At 47.6% G+C, this 14,004-nt stretch overlaps 1 non-coding gene across 1 annotated transcript in view; it reads right to left on the reverse strand.

The window, feature by feature from the left end:
- Positions 1–13,815, reverse strand: part of LOC119382498 (uncharacterized) — a 237,538-nt gene extending 223,723 nt beyond the window's left edge. The window contains exon 1 of the transcript XR_007415057.1: positions 12,962–13,815. This is a non-coding gene — a transcript (uncharacterized LOC119382498). The remainder of the gene's footprint in view (positions 1–12,961) is intronic.
- Between the last annotated feature and the right edge of the window lie 189 nt (positions 13,816–14,004).

The raw sequence follows: 14,004 nt of genomic DNA on the forward strand, positions 1-14,004 counted from the left end.
GGGCGGAAGTCTAAAACACCCGCGTACATAGGCTTAGGTGCGCCGTAAAGAAGCCAAGTCGGTCAAAATTCATCCGGAGTCCCACACTCTACGGCGTGCCTCACAATCATTTCACTAATATGTGGTCAGCCTGACTACGTTTGTGTACGCTGGAGGATTACAGCATTATGTGCTCACAACGATGTTTACGTTGTGGCGAAGCAATTGGTACTGCTCTCGCTGGTACTGCGAGAGGTACTGGGATCGATACCCAGCACCTCCACCAATTTGTTAAGCTGTTTATTGGACGGCACTCGGCGACAATGCACTATGGCGACAGTCAAGGCAAAAGCACGGGCTCCGAGCGCGAGCGGCGTTTAGAAGAGGGCGACCCACTAGGAGCCGCTGGAGAGTGCAACAGTTAAGCAGTACCAATTGCTTCGCCATAACGTATATAAAGCAGGTCAGGTCGCTGTTAGGTGAGATACCTCACTAGTTTTTAATGCTTAAGACTAATGGTAATGTTAAAAATATTACACGCATGTCATCTTCGTATAAGGCACATTTTCCCAGTGAATTCCAAAAGCTGAAGTTACACTGGCCTGACGAGGTGTTTCCCCCGCATGTGGACGACATACACGGATTATTAGCGACACCATTTTGTCTCGCAGTGGTGATTGGCGAATGACTCGCTTGACAGCCATTGGTCAAATGAAACAATTTCTGTTATGCCGTCAGTAGAGAGAATAAGAATAGAAGAAAGGCAGGGAGGTTAGCCAGGGCTGAGCCCGGTAGGCTACCCTGCACTGGGGAAGGGAAGTTATAAAGGAGGAGAGAAAAGTCACTGTTTCAGCCGACGTAAAAGTTCCGCGTTTGATATCGCAGACGCCGAATCAGTCTGATGTCTTTAAGAAGGTTCATTCCGTCGACGGCGATGACAAAATGCATCGTAAAACGACGTGGACGCTGGGTTTATATAGTACGGAGAAGGTGTTCTGTTTTTACTTGACCGCACGATGGTTGTATTGATGCTGTAAAGCAATGAAGTGAAATCACAGGTGCCGTACATATCCAGAACTTCTGTGACTTCACGGTAACGGATTTAAAGTTCTGTTTGAGTGTTATCATGATTCAGCGCTAGTTATGCTTAATAAGCAACCGTGCTTGTTATCTACGCAAGCAAATTTGTACGGGATCATGTCTTGCTCCTGCGCTTTGCATTGTGTTCCTACTGAAAACGAAAGTCACGAACACCTTGACAGAGCACCGTATACTTAGCACTTTCAGATACGTTAACAAATTTTAATTTGTTTTATCGAGCTTAAAACCGGTACGAAAACTGCGAGACAGCACGTAGTCACTCGTGTCGTGACAGCCATTTCAAAACGACAAATACTTCGCGTATTCGCTGTAAACAAACAAGTAAACAAATATCACGGAAAGCACATGGAAGAAAGAAGCAGAATTTTTTTGAGGGGATCGTTTCTTCGTTAGACACAAGCAACTGAATCCAAGGGAGAATTAGGCCAGGGAAAGAGTAGGGGACATGGGGGACAAGGGGTGATTTTTCGTCCACTTTTATTCAGAATGAATCAGAGTCAGAATTTTATTATTAAAAGTGTGGTAATATTTCCATTTACGCAATAATTACTACACTACAGTTGAAAACAACAGTTATTGTTCCCTATGCTTTCCCTTGCATAATTTTTTGTCGAATTCATTTGGAAAGTGCATGATATTCCAAATCGGTTCTGCGGAAACGTAAGCTTTTCTTTTTTTCTGAGAAATCCGTATGGATATCGTTGTGGCTTCGTGCTACAAACGGGTGGTTAATTTCACTTCCTGAAAGTACATGGTACTCTGACTTTATGTTTCAGCGCCATGATGGTTACAAGCAGCGTTAAAGACGTCTCGATGAAATCACAAATCACTGTTGAAACAAAGCGATGCTTGATGATGTCGGTGCGATGCACAAAAAGAAGGAAAAAAAGATGTTACGGACAAACTTCTGCTAGTGGCAGGTGGCAACAACACTCTTACGCACGTAACCGCGCACCTCCTGCTTTAATATCCGACGATGCACGGCTATATTTTTCTCACTTTCCTTTCCTTCTTTCTTTTTTAAACGACACTACTCCCTGCACTAGGAACTCTCCAGAAAAAAGAATAATAAAAGACGGCCGGCGAGTATAAGAAGAATCAGTTTTAAGCCTAGCTTGCGGTATCAACAGAAGACAACAACGAAATACAGCTGAAGATGCCGCTCTTCCTTAACGAGTTCTTGATGGACAAACGTGAGCAGCCGAGCGCCATAAAGTTTCTATTATTAGTAGGCTGCCATATACTGAACGCTCTAAGTGTGCTCTGTATCTTTAAGTTGCCTGCGTCACGAAAGTACTAGTCCTAAGAATTACACTGTCGTTAGCTCAACATACCCGAAACCACTGCTGTTTCGGAAATGCGAGTGTGGTTAAGGCGCTCGTGGTAGCGCGTTAACGTAATTACAGCAATGTTTTACCGCTACGTGGGGAATATAAGAAAACACAGCAAACTTAACTGCGGACACATGGAGAATCACCGCCCTATTTCTGTCAAAGTTGTTTTCGAGCGCTTGTATCAGTCATTTCATTTCAAAATTTTGTAATTAGGGCACACGTTCAAAATATCGCGAACATCACCGAACGCCCCTCATTTCTTATAAATTTAAACTCGTGTGCAGCATTTCTATTTCCATTCCAGCCATGCCAGTTCCAGTCAGCCACGCCATTCCAGTCAGTTTTCCCAGGGCACCGCAGGAACACTTGGCTATAGACGATTTTCCGCAGTGGCGCACGGGCGCTGCCATGTTTGATCACGTGATCGTAACTGGCCTTCCCCCAGCCAGTTGCCCCAGCCAGCAGAAAAAATACAGGAGGCGCTGCCCCAGCCAACGCAATGGGCCAACGCAAAGCGGCTGTGGCCGTACCACACAAGCTGGTTGCAGCAGGGTGTAAGCAAGTCACATGCTTGCGCAGCAAGATATAGTTCTACATGCAATCGCCTCAAAGTTGAAACCGTTGAGACATTTGCGTTTGTTTGGTACGTATCACGCCACAGCGATAAGCGATATGTTTAATCTGCTTCGTATTTATGGTGTATGCCTTTAATTGTTGTATTAGCAACCGCCGGTAGCTGGGGTTAAAAGCCAGCACCCATGCACACACGACAGCCCGCTTCGATCCGAACTCGCGCTTGCTACTCGCCCACTGTCCTCACAGCAATAAATAAATGGCAAAATCGGCCATCGGTTTGTGTCAGCTCACGCTGGAGAAAAAGCGTCAGGTATGCTTTGTCTTTATTATTGCGATCAGCTGTGTTTATTTAGCCATGTCTGCTAAGCCTTGTCACCGACAATACGAGAATGAATCTTGGAAACACTGCAAAATACCGACGAGTACATTGCTCTCGAAGCTCCAGGACGCGAATAAAAAGCGTAATAAATGCGTATGCTTTGAACTTACGGGACACATAGCGCAGGACGACGACGTGATAAATTCAAGGCGGAAGGAAATGGCATCCACAGGTGCCGCCATGTTTACTTTTGCTGCGCTGCCGTCTGCTCGCTTTTACTCGCGTGCGCGCAGACGCTATGGGAACGCCGAGCAGACAACGCGAAGCGGCTGGAGACATATTGAGGAGAGCTGAAAAGGCAGGGGGATGGCCATGGAGACGGCCGCGGTAGGGGGACGGCCACGGTGCGGTGGCGCTATCTAGTTTTGATTGAACAAACCAGCTGCGGAAAATCGTCTATAAGGCTGTCAAGCGGTTATATAGTGTAAGCACGCAGGTTCGCTGCGGTATTCACTCGAGAAGTTCGGCAATAGCCTGCCGTGGTATGGTTCAGCAGGTTGAGCTGTAGCGCTGCTAAGCCCGAGGTCGCGGGTTCGGTTCCCAGCCTCGGAGGCTGCAATTCAATCGGGGTGAAATGCAATAACACCCGTTCGCTTATGTTTAGGTGCACGTTAAAACACACACACACACACACACACACACACACACACACACACACACACACACACACACACACCACACACACACACACGCACGCACGCACGCACACACACACACACACACACACACACACACACACACACACACACACACACACACAAACACACGCACGCACGCACACAGTCGGTCAAAAGTAATCTGGTGTCCTCGGTCGCGGCACGCCTCAATCGTTTCCTGGTTTTGGCACATAAAACTTCAGGCGTTAAGTTAAGCAGTTAGGGCATGCCAGAGACGCGTTCACGCAGTCAATTAAGAGTTTATCGAGATTGATCAATTTACCGTAAGCTATAGTTCTGCAGACTCTCTCCACGACACCCGAAATATATCTACACATGACGGTGACGCGTAAATCAAACTGCGTCAATCATATAGACGACAGTTCAGCTTTCGTACCGCAGCTACAGCGTTGCAGCTGAGACATTGCTGTACGTAGAGGTACACACACAAAAAACATGTTCGCTTTTCTGAATTGCAGTTCAACAAGGCGGCACGCACGAATACGCCGCTGAAAACGCCATTTCAGCTCAGACAGGCAAATCGCCACGGTTGAGCTTCGCATTCATGTGTACTGCATATATGCATCCATTTTCCCCAAATATGTCACAGTGAAGTGGGCACCTTTAAGAGGTGAAATAATAAAAAAATAGCGCAGCTCGCACTAAGTCGCGCAAGGCCCGGTCACAGCAGAGCTGCACCTAGCTGGTCCTAGCTTAGCTTTTGCCCTCTCACCTCTCCCACCCCTTGATATATTCTATACTCTACAAGGCTATGTGTGCTCTTTTTCTTTCCTCCTATCTTTTTCGCATCTGTTTTTTTCTATCTCTCCCTCTCTCTATTTCTTTCTCTGTCTTTCTATGTTTTTCTTTCTTCCCTTTTTTTTCTCTTTCTGCTTCGTTCTCTCTCTATCTGTAGCTCTCTCGCCTGCTATCTTTTTCTCTCTTCTTCTCTTTCTTTCTATGTCTCCCTTTCTCACTGTCTGTACTCGTTCTCCCATCCTCCTTTCCCTTCTTCTCACCCTCACATCTTTCCTACTCACCCTCACTCCCCTTTCCCACACCCTTGCTATACTCTACTGTACAAGGCTATGCTAAGCTCTGCTAGCGTGCCTGGATAGCCGACTGGTTACGACGCTCGCCTTTGGATCGTGGGTACGCGGGTTCGAATCTCGTCTCGCCAAGAAAGATTTTTCGCCAAGAATTTCTTTCTTTCTTTCTTTCTTTCTTTCTTTCTTTCTTTCTTTCTTTCTTTCTTTCTTTCTTTCTTTCTTTCTTTCTTTCTTTCTATTTCTTTATCTCTCTCTGTACTCGTTCTCTCGCCCATCAGAGTTATTGCATCCCACGCCGGACAAATCGGCGCACGTGTTCTTCGAGCGAAGCAGAAGAGGACGAAGAGAGCGCGTGCCGGTTCACGATGATGGCAATTTTCTATCTTCGACACACGGCAAACCTCGAGCGTAACACTTCTGCTGTAAAACTATAAACGTCACCCATATGCGTACAAGGTATTGCCGTTAATGTTAAGTCGAAGCGCTGCGTGAGTACTTGAAGTTCATGTTTAAGCAGCAAAGGTTATCTTATTTTTATTTGTTTGCTCTTGCGGCTCTAAATGTATGTTTATATAAACAATAATTCCTGTATAGCTATTGCTTTATACTTTTTGTAGTTGTAGAATCATATCGCAGTGCGCTTTTATTTATGTGTATATATAGGCGGTCAACTAATACCCCTACTTGAATGCCCCCTGTGCGATCGTAGGTATTCAAATAAATAAATGCGAGCAGTTCTGGGAGATCGCGGACGTCATCTATATATGTGTTGCAAGAAAAAACATTGTTATCCCAAAAAGCTTTCGAACAAATCTTGAATGCTAGAATTTTGTTATGGCTACTTGGTCATGCAAGCGTGTTCTCCAGCGTGTCCTCCAGACAGAATACGGTGTGCGCAAATAGGTATGGCCTCCGGTTGATGTCACGCGGCACCTATCCGTTGCCACAGCTGCTGCACCATCATCTCGCACGCGCAGAACCGTGCGACGGCACCGCGCAGCTGCGCCAAAGCTGCCGTTGCCAGCACCTCACGTCCGCCTCAACAAAGAGTGGCTTTCGTCTCCGCAGTGCGACCGACAGACACAGACAGAGGTGGTCCTTGCACCGCAATTACGGGAGCGGCATTAAACGGAATATTTCTGCAAAGAAACGTGGGCTCATATGCACACTGTGCATTTCAGGCAGTTTTTAATCTTGCGTAACAGTCGCCGCTGCGTTGTTAAATATCGCTAGAACATATGGCGCATGTTGGAATTGATCCATGCGCAGTAGCCGCACATGTGCTTCTCTGTTTCAACATGTTTAGCTCCTTCCTCGTCTTCACATGCAAAGTAACGCACGTGTAAGGCAAACGAACGAAAGAAGGGGAGTTTTTTTCCGAGGGGCTCGTTTGTATGTTAGACACAACCAAACAAATCGAACAGACAGTTAGCCCAGGGAAAGACCGCAGAAATACCCAAACGAAGTGGACGGGAAGCACATTCTGTCGTAGCTCAATTGGTAGAGCATCGGACGCGTAATTCGAAGATTGTGGGTTCAGACTCCACCGAGGCAAAGGGTGACTTTTCGTCACTTCAATTCATGTCAATTTACGTCACAATTAGTACACTGCAGTTAAAGACGGCAATTCATGTTCTCTATTCTTTCCCTGGCCTAACTGCCTGCTCGATTCATTTGGTTACGTGTAAGGCAAGTGTGACATACAGACATGAGGAAAAAAAAGGGGGAGGCTGGAGTGAAGCACATTCTGCCTCAATTGACGCAAACTAATGTTGCATGTTTTCTGGAGATTTGACGAGAGAATCGAAAACGCTTCGACGAAAAAACTCCATCGCACGTGAGGATGAGGAGTCGAGGGTGCGCTATATAGAAGCGTTCGGGAAGGATCGAGGAGGTTCGCATAGATATACCAAACGAATCGGCATCTGGCAACTAATGAAGCGTCATTGTAGTTAACAAAACGTCTCTACCATTCGTCTATAGAAAGGCATTCAGACACCAGTCGGTCATGGTATATACAGGCCTGTTAATGGCACGAGCAACGCGGCGATAGCCAGTCACTAGCATAAGAGAACTTTTGTTAGTACAGGGTGAAATCTTCAGGCAAAAACAGAATAACTGGCGTTGGAGATTATATGAAAAAGTGACCCTTAGAAATAAAAACATACGACAAGTAGGCCAAGCGCTGTCTCCCCGCAGAAGTGATACGCTCCCTCGCATTCGATTCAATTAAGTGAATGCCATGCGTACATAGCGTTCGTTTACAGGCGCGGCTAAATACTCGGTATGAGACTTTTGTTTTACAGAGAGCATCAGTTGGTTGCCAATGCTCGAAATTATTATTACAGCACCGCTATACGCTAGAGCACAAAACAAATTACGTACCAGCCGAACACGCCGCTGCGCTTTCACATTTGCGGCTCATTTCTCACCCTCTCGGCGCAGACAAACTCCCGAGCATTATTTGAGCAGACGCCAGCGAAGCAAGCAAGCGGCGTGTTAACCGGCCGTAAGTACGCTCGCATCGTTCCATCGTTAGAGCAGACGCTCTTTTTCCGAACGCGGCAAACACAACCGGCTGCAGCGGTGCCCGGTTAACGCGGTAGCGAGCGCCCCAGTTGCGCCGCCACCGTTGTGAGAGGAAAGCGTTTCGAACCTAATCTACGACGGCAAGTGGTTCAAGCGACGCTGCAAGTGGGCGAGGGCCCGTCCGTCTACGGAGTCGTCGGCCGCCGCCGTTGTGAAATGTCGGACTCAATAAGGGGGCACCGGCGCCGCCAGAAACGCGCACGCAACAAGCGCCGCACGCACAGAGGCGCGCGCGAAGCACGGTCGGCAGTGGCGATCAGACAGCCAGCCGAGCCCGGCGAGTTGGTCCCCGGGGGATATGGAGCGAATTAATGGCAGGATGCGGAGAATTAATTACGGGAGGAGAGCGTGCGCGCTTTTATGCTGCGGGCGCCAGCACCACCTCGCAACTTTCAGCGCGCCCCCGCCACCTTCTTCTCTCCCTTGACTGCTTGAGCGCCGAGTCGGTTGCGATTCGGAGGAGCGTGGACGACCAATAAATCGCCAAGGAAGAAAGCAAGGGTTGCGTGTCTGGCTCTGCCGAGCGCTGAACACGGGTTCGGCGATTCGGGTACGAATATACAGATGTCCGGACGTCAGACTGTCCGGCACCGAGCGCCGAAAAGAGAACAAGTATACCAGAAAGAAGAAGAAGAAAAATACGCGTCATTACGACACGAGGCAGTCTCCCTCGCTTGCGCAAGCCTGACTGTCAAAAATTGTTTTTTTTTTTATTTCTTATAAGACGGATGTCTATTGTCGAACTGCGAAGTGAAATCGGATGAACGAAAAGCCCGCCGGTCATCTTGCATTGTTTATGTGGTATTCCAAATATTTCGCTAATACAATACCTCGGTTTTTGTTTGCCAGGCCAAGGCGGGTGTGACGACAGACAACAAAATAAAAGGGACCATAAGTAAACAGGAATATACACTTGAAAATATCTCGCGTAATAATTGAGTGTACATAACAATGTCTGTCGCGTTTTTAGGGGCTTTATAATATGGATATCCCTCGTAACCTGCTTCTCAAATAAAAGTCAGGACACATCAAGTGATGATCATTGCATGCATAAATGCACGGATAAACAACCTTTAAAAGAAAGACCGGAAGTCTGTGAATTGTTAAACACGGAGGTCGGAAATGAACGAACAAAGGAAAAAAAACACCTAGAGAATGTCAGCGGCTGCTGTACCGCGTTCCGCCTGCATTCAAGCTTCCACACATCCCAACGTACAGTTATTGTGAAGACTGCACAGTTTGACAGTGTCTTCAAGATGTAATTTATCCGTAAATTCGAAAGCCGAATAACGAATTTGACGCGCAGCTGCGCGCCAGGTAAAATAATAATGATAATAATTGTTGGGCGTTTAACGTCCCAAAACCACGATATGATTATGAGAGACACCGTAGTGGAGGGCTCCGGAAATTTTGACCACCTGGGCTTCTTTATCGTGCAGCTAAATCTAAGTACACGGGCTTCAAGCATTTTCGCCTCCATCGAAAATGCGGCCGCCGCGGCCGGGATTCGACCCCGCGACCTGCGGGTCAGCAGCCGAGCACCGTAAACGCTACATCAGCGCAGCGGGCCCAGGATGTAAGTGTGAAATGAGCGTTAGATGCCCGCTGCATGCCATAGCCATCGCGCGAGCCTGGAATATAGCAGCAAGGCTCCGAACAATATTTGTTCGCAGCAATCAGCATTTGGTGTTAACGAAAAAAAAACAATTTAACTTCAGAGAACAAAAGTAATTTAACTTCAGGGGGCGTGGGGCGATATGCGTAAACACTCGTTTACTTGTTCACGATCACAAAGGCACGCTGAGGGGGCTAGCTTGAGTCTCTTCTAACTTCCTTTTTGTGCTACGTACAAAAATAGCAGCCCTTCGCGCAACGCGCAACACAGTCACCGCGAAAGCTCGAAGAGCGGCATTTCTACGCCCGTTCGAAACTACACCAGAAACTACGCCAGAAATCATAATTTTTGTGAGCTAGAGATGCACCCAATATGCCATATTCGTCTTTCTGCGGATAAGCGAGGTACCCGCTACACATCTCTAAGGCATTATGTGCAATTTGTTGATGCTGCATGTGGCTGATAATAATAATAATAATAATAATAATAATAATAATAATAATAATAATAATAATAATAATAATAATAATAATAATAATATTAATAATAATAATAATAATAATAATAATAATAATAATAATAATATAATAATAATAATAATAATAATAATAATAATAATAATAATAATAATAATAATAATAATAATAATAATAATATCTGGAATTCCACGAGCAAAAACCACTATATTATTATGAGGCACGCCGTGGTGGAGGGCTCCAGGAATTTTGACGATCTTGCGTTCTTTAACCTGCACTGACATCGCACAGTACACGGGCCTCTAGCATTTCGCCTCCATCGAAATGCGACCGTCACGGCAGGGATCGAACCCGCGACCTTCGGGTCAGCGGCCGAGAACCGTGACGGCTATACCACCGCGGCGGACAATGTGGCTGATGATGAATTATGGTTGAGCACTTTGTAGTGGGTGGGAAGCATTAAACCACACACTCGTTGCGCAATTAGCATTGTGTGACGCCCGGTTGTTATTTTACTCTTCTGCCATGCTATACTACACATGTTAACGCGATTCCTTGCCCGACATGATGCCTGCATAGTCTTTTGGCAAAGGAGTTTCAAGGATCAGCGTGGCTATGTGGTAGAATAGTTCACTGCCACGCAGAGGGCCCGGATTCAAATCCCATCCGATCCCGGATGTCTTCTTTTATCATTTAATTTCTTTTTCCCCCGACAGTGGTTACGGACACCGGCGGCGGCGGACAACTACCCCACTGCCGTTGTGATCTGATAACAGCCTTCGCTGTAAAAGACGGGGGAGAAACATGGACGGACGAATTTACGGTGCACGTTGAATGTGCACGCTCGCTGAAGTACCTCGGGTTGTCGAAATAAGTCAGGAGATCTCCACTACGGTGTCTTTCATGAGCCACTGTACGTGAAATATTGAGACCCCCCACCCGCTATTCCCGATTCCCCACACGCCACCCGCCACGGTGGTCTAGTGTTTAAGGTGCTCGACTGCCGACCCGCAGGTCGCGGGATCGAATCCCGGCCGCGGCGGCCGCATTTTCGGTGGAGGCGAAAATGCTTGAGGCCCGAGTACTTAGATTTAGGTGCACGTTAAAGAACCCAGGTGGTCAAGATTTCCGGAGCCCTCCACTACGGTGTTTCTCATAATCATATCGTGGTTTTGGGACGTTAAACCCCATAAATTATTATCATTATCTTCCCGATTAGCTGGGGAAAGACAGCGCAAAAAAGACGAGGACGCAGGAACACAGTACACAGTACAGTACACAGTACAGGACGAGCGCTGATGGACTGTGTTCCTGCGTCCTCGTCCTTTTTTGCGCTGTTTTTCCCCAGCTAAGCATGTACCAACTCGACCAAATCAAAGTCTTGCTCTTCCCGAACCCCTCCTATTGAGTTCCTTACGATCAGAACGCAGTGCCGACGAGGTATAGACAGGTAGCTACAGCAGTTGCTGCAGAGGAGTGGCAGAAATCTCGAAACACAAATTTTACATTGCAAGAAAGAATACCACAACAAACCAATCTCCCAAACATCTGTAGATTATAACAACATCAATTTCCAACACACTCGCAGTTTCAGCAAATGCAATAAAGGTAAACCACCGCGAGTGCACGCGGGACTGCAACGCACGACAGCATCGTTCGTTCGAGCGACAGCTGCCGGCGATTCTTTGGTTAATTTGGGCTGTGTATACCTCCAAAGGCGTATAAATAGATACGGCTGCATTTATACAATTATTTATGAGCGAGGCAATGACCAGGACTATCAGACGTCTTGCAGCAGAACAATAAGGTTGAGAGCTGGGCTAGTTGGTGACTCATCATTATACCTATATGGTTAAGTAGCGCACTTTGGACGGGGACAGAAGGAATACACGGCAGCAGAACAAACGTAACAGCAGTCCGGTCAAGCTTTCGTAGAAGTGCCACAACACTAGGATCATCAACGCATACCTGCATAATGATGACTTTGACGTAGCATCATACATGAGAATAAATCCTGGCTGAATGTGTTCCCGAAATTGCAGAAGAGTACATAGGCGGCGCTAGGAGGAGCGCTAGACGACAAGACATGAACATATGATACATAGGCGCAAGGACAGATTCATTGTGAGTAATTTGGAAGCGAAAACGTACAGCACAGAGTAAGAGGGGGACCCAAACAAGCGCATCTTTACTCTGTGTTTTGTTTGCTTGCGCGTCCAAATTAGTCAGTGTTTCATAAAAGTGACGTGGCATGCAGCATTTGAAGCATGCATGTATACACGCCTGTGTGTGCGTGTGTGTAAAAGAGAATCCCGCAGCAGTCTGCTGCTCTCTACATCCCCTCCACCAGCCTTGACCAGTGCCTGTTGTCCTTGTATTCAGCGCAACATTTTATTCACGCAATTACAATGAATTCGCTGCCCGGATGCCGACAAGTTGGAGCTCTGATGGTTGTTAAAAGAACGCACTCATCTCTGAAGACAACCCTCCATTGACGCTAACTCAAGAATCAACATTCTCCGCGTTCTTTAGGCTGGCGTGACGTTCGCAACGTTGCTCGATGATGAACAATTAAAGAGGCGCTAACTTTCGTGGAACACATCTATCGTGCGAGACATGAGTGGCGAGCCAACAAAAAAAGATCTATCTGTCGTTGATTGCGAGAAGCTAACTGGCGATATTGACGGGAGTTACTTAGTGACGAAGAGCTAATTGACCAGCAGCTAGCCGCTTGTTCCACAACGCAGAATAGAGAACCTTATACTAAGACAAGCAAGCAATAATTTGGTGCAGGTCCATAAATGACGAGATTGGATAATGACATAGTTATTTGGCTTCTACGTACTAAGAATTAACCAAATTAGTGTGAGCTTGCAGTTGCGAAAAAGCATTTGATCATATCATCTTGTCGCATCATATTTTAACGCTACTGAGTGAAAGCTCCCACAACGGCCAATTAGTTTGTTTTTTTTTTCCTCGGGGCTAAGTCTCCGTTATCGAGTGCTACCTAAGATAAAACTCCACTGAAGCGCACTATGACTAGCCAACTGTTCCCACACCTAGCTTTGTTCAAAGCACATGGTTACCTTATACGACAATGAGAAATAAATACGTGCTTTGCTCACTCAATGGGTGACAGCCTGTTTCCCGAAAGAGTTGCTAAATATACGGCCGGATTATGAATGTGAGAACATTTGGAAGTCTTACCAACGCAACGATCGACGACCGCGCCGTCCAGAACGTGGGACTTGAGCCTTTGTCCTTAGCTCGAGGGTAGTCCACGAGAGCGCAACAGCTCAATCAGCACACGCTAACTCAATCCAACGTAAGTCAGGTGTACGGCCGCCCGATAGTGCCAGGCCCAGGCACGTCGTAAACTGGCACGCGCTCGTAAGCGTGAGATCCAGGCACCGCTTGAAAGGTTGGTCACAACACAAGAAGAAACGATCGCCGCGTTAAATCCAATGCGCGGAATCAACAATCACACGCTGCAACTGTCGAGTGTCGTCGCACGCGAAGTGTGCGAGATCCCTGTCAGTGTCACGTTCAGGTAGGGGCACGCGACCACGCACTTGTGTTTCAGTCGTGCCTTGGTGTGATCAGTTGCAGCACAAGCAATCACAACGCACAGATGTCCCAAGCGCCGAACGAATACACACCACCACTCGAAGCGAGGAATGGAGACAGTATGACGTTTCCGGTAGCAGCAACAACAAATGGAAGGACAACGATGATCCCGTCGCTACGGCTTGTCTCTCTTTACTACTCAGGTGAGTGACAAGTACCGCGGTGCTTTCCGGGTGTCCCGCGCGAAAAAGGAGATCATTGACGCACGTCCGAGACGGCACGATGGGCGAGACGTCTGTCCGAGATCGATGTGACACCACCGGACGACGTCAAATGGGTCGCGGCTACACGAGGCGCACAACGCCGGAGGCAGACATCGTCCACCTTGACGGCTGCTGCACTTCAAAGGGGCGGAGCGTGGCGCCGGTTTCACACACCAGCTGCGGCTGCAGCGGCGTGGCGAGCGGCCATGCTGCCCTAGTGGACTCCGAGCTGCGACTAGCGCGGAGGCGCGCAAAGCAGCCGGCATGCAGTGGCGCCGCCGCTGCCGGCGACTGGGGAGCGTTCCATTCGCCAAAACGGGGGAGAGGTTGCGCGCGCGCAAGGTGCTACGCCAGGACGTGGAGAGGCCGTCACGTAAAAGACGGCGAACGACTACGACCAAATGCGGCGAGTTTTGTTTC

This window comes from Rhipicephalus sanguineus, chromosome 2 (assembly GCF_013339695.2).
Source record: "Rhipicephalus sanguineus isolate Rsan-2018 chromosome 2, BIME_Rsan_1.4, whole genome shotgun sequence".
NCBI classification, from domain to species: domain Eukaryota; kingdom Metazoa; phylum Arthropoda; class Arachnida; order Ixodida; family Ixodidae; genus Rhipicephalus; species Rhipicephalus sanguineus.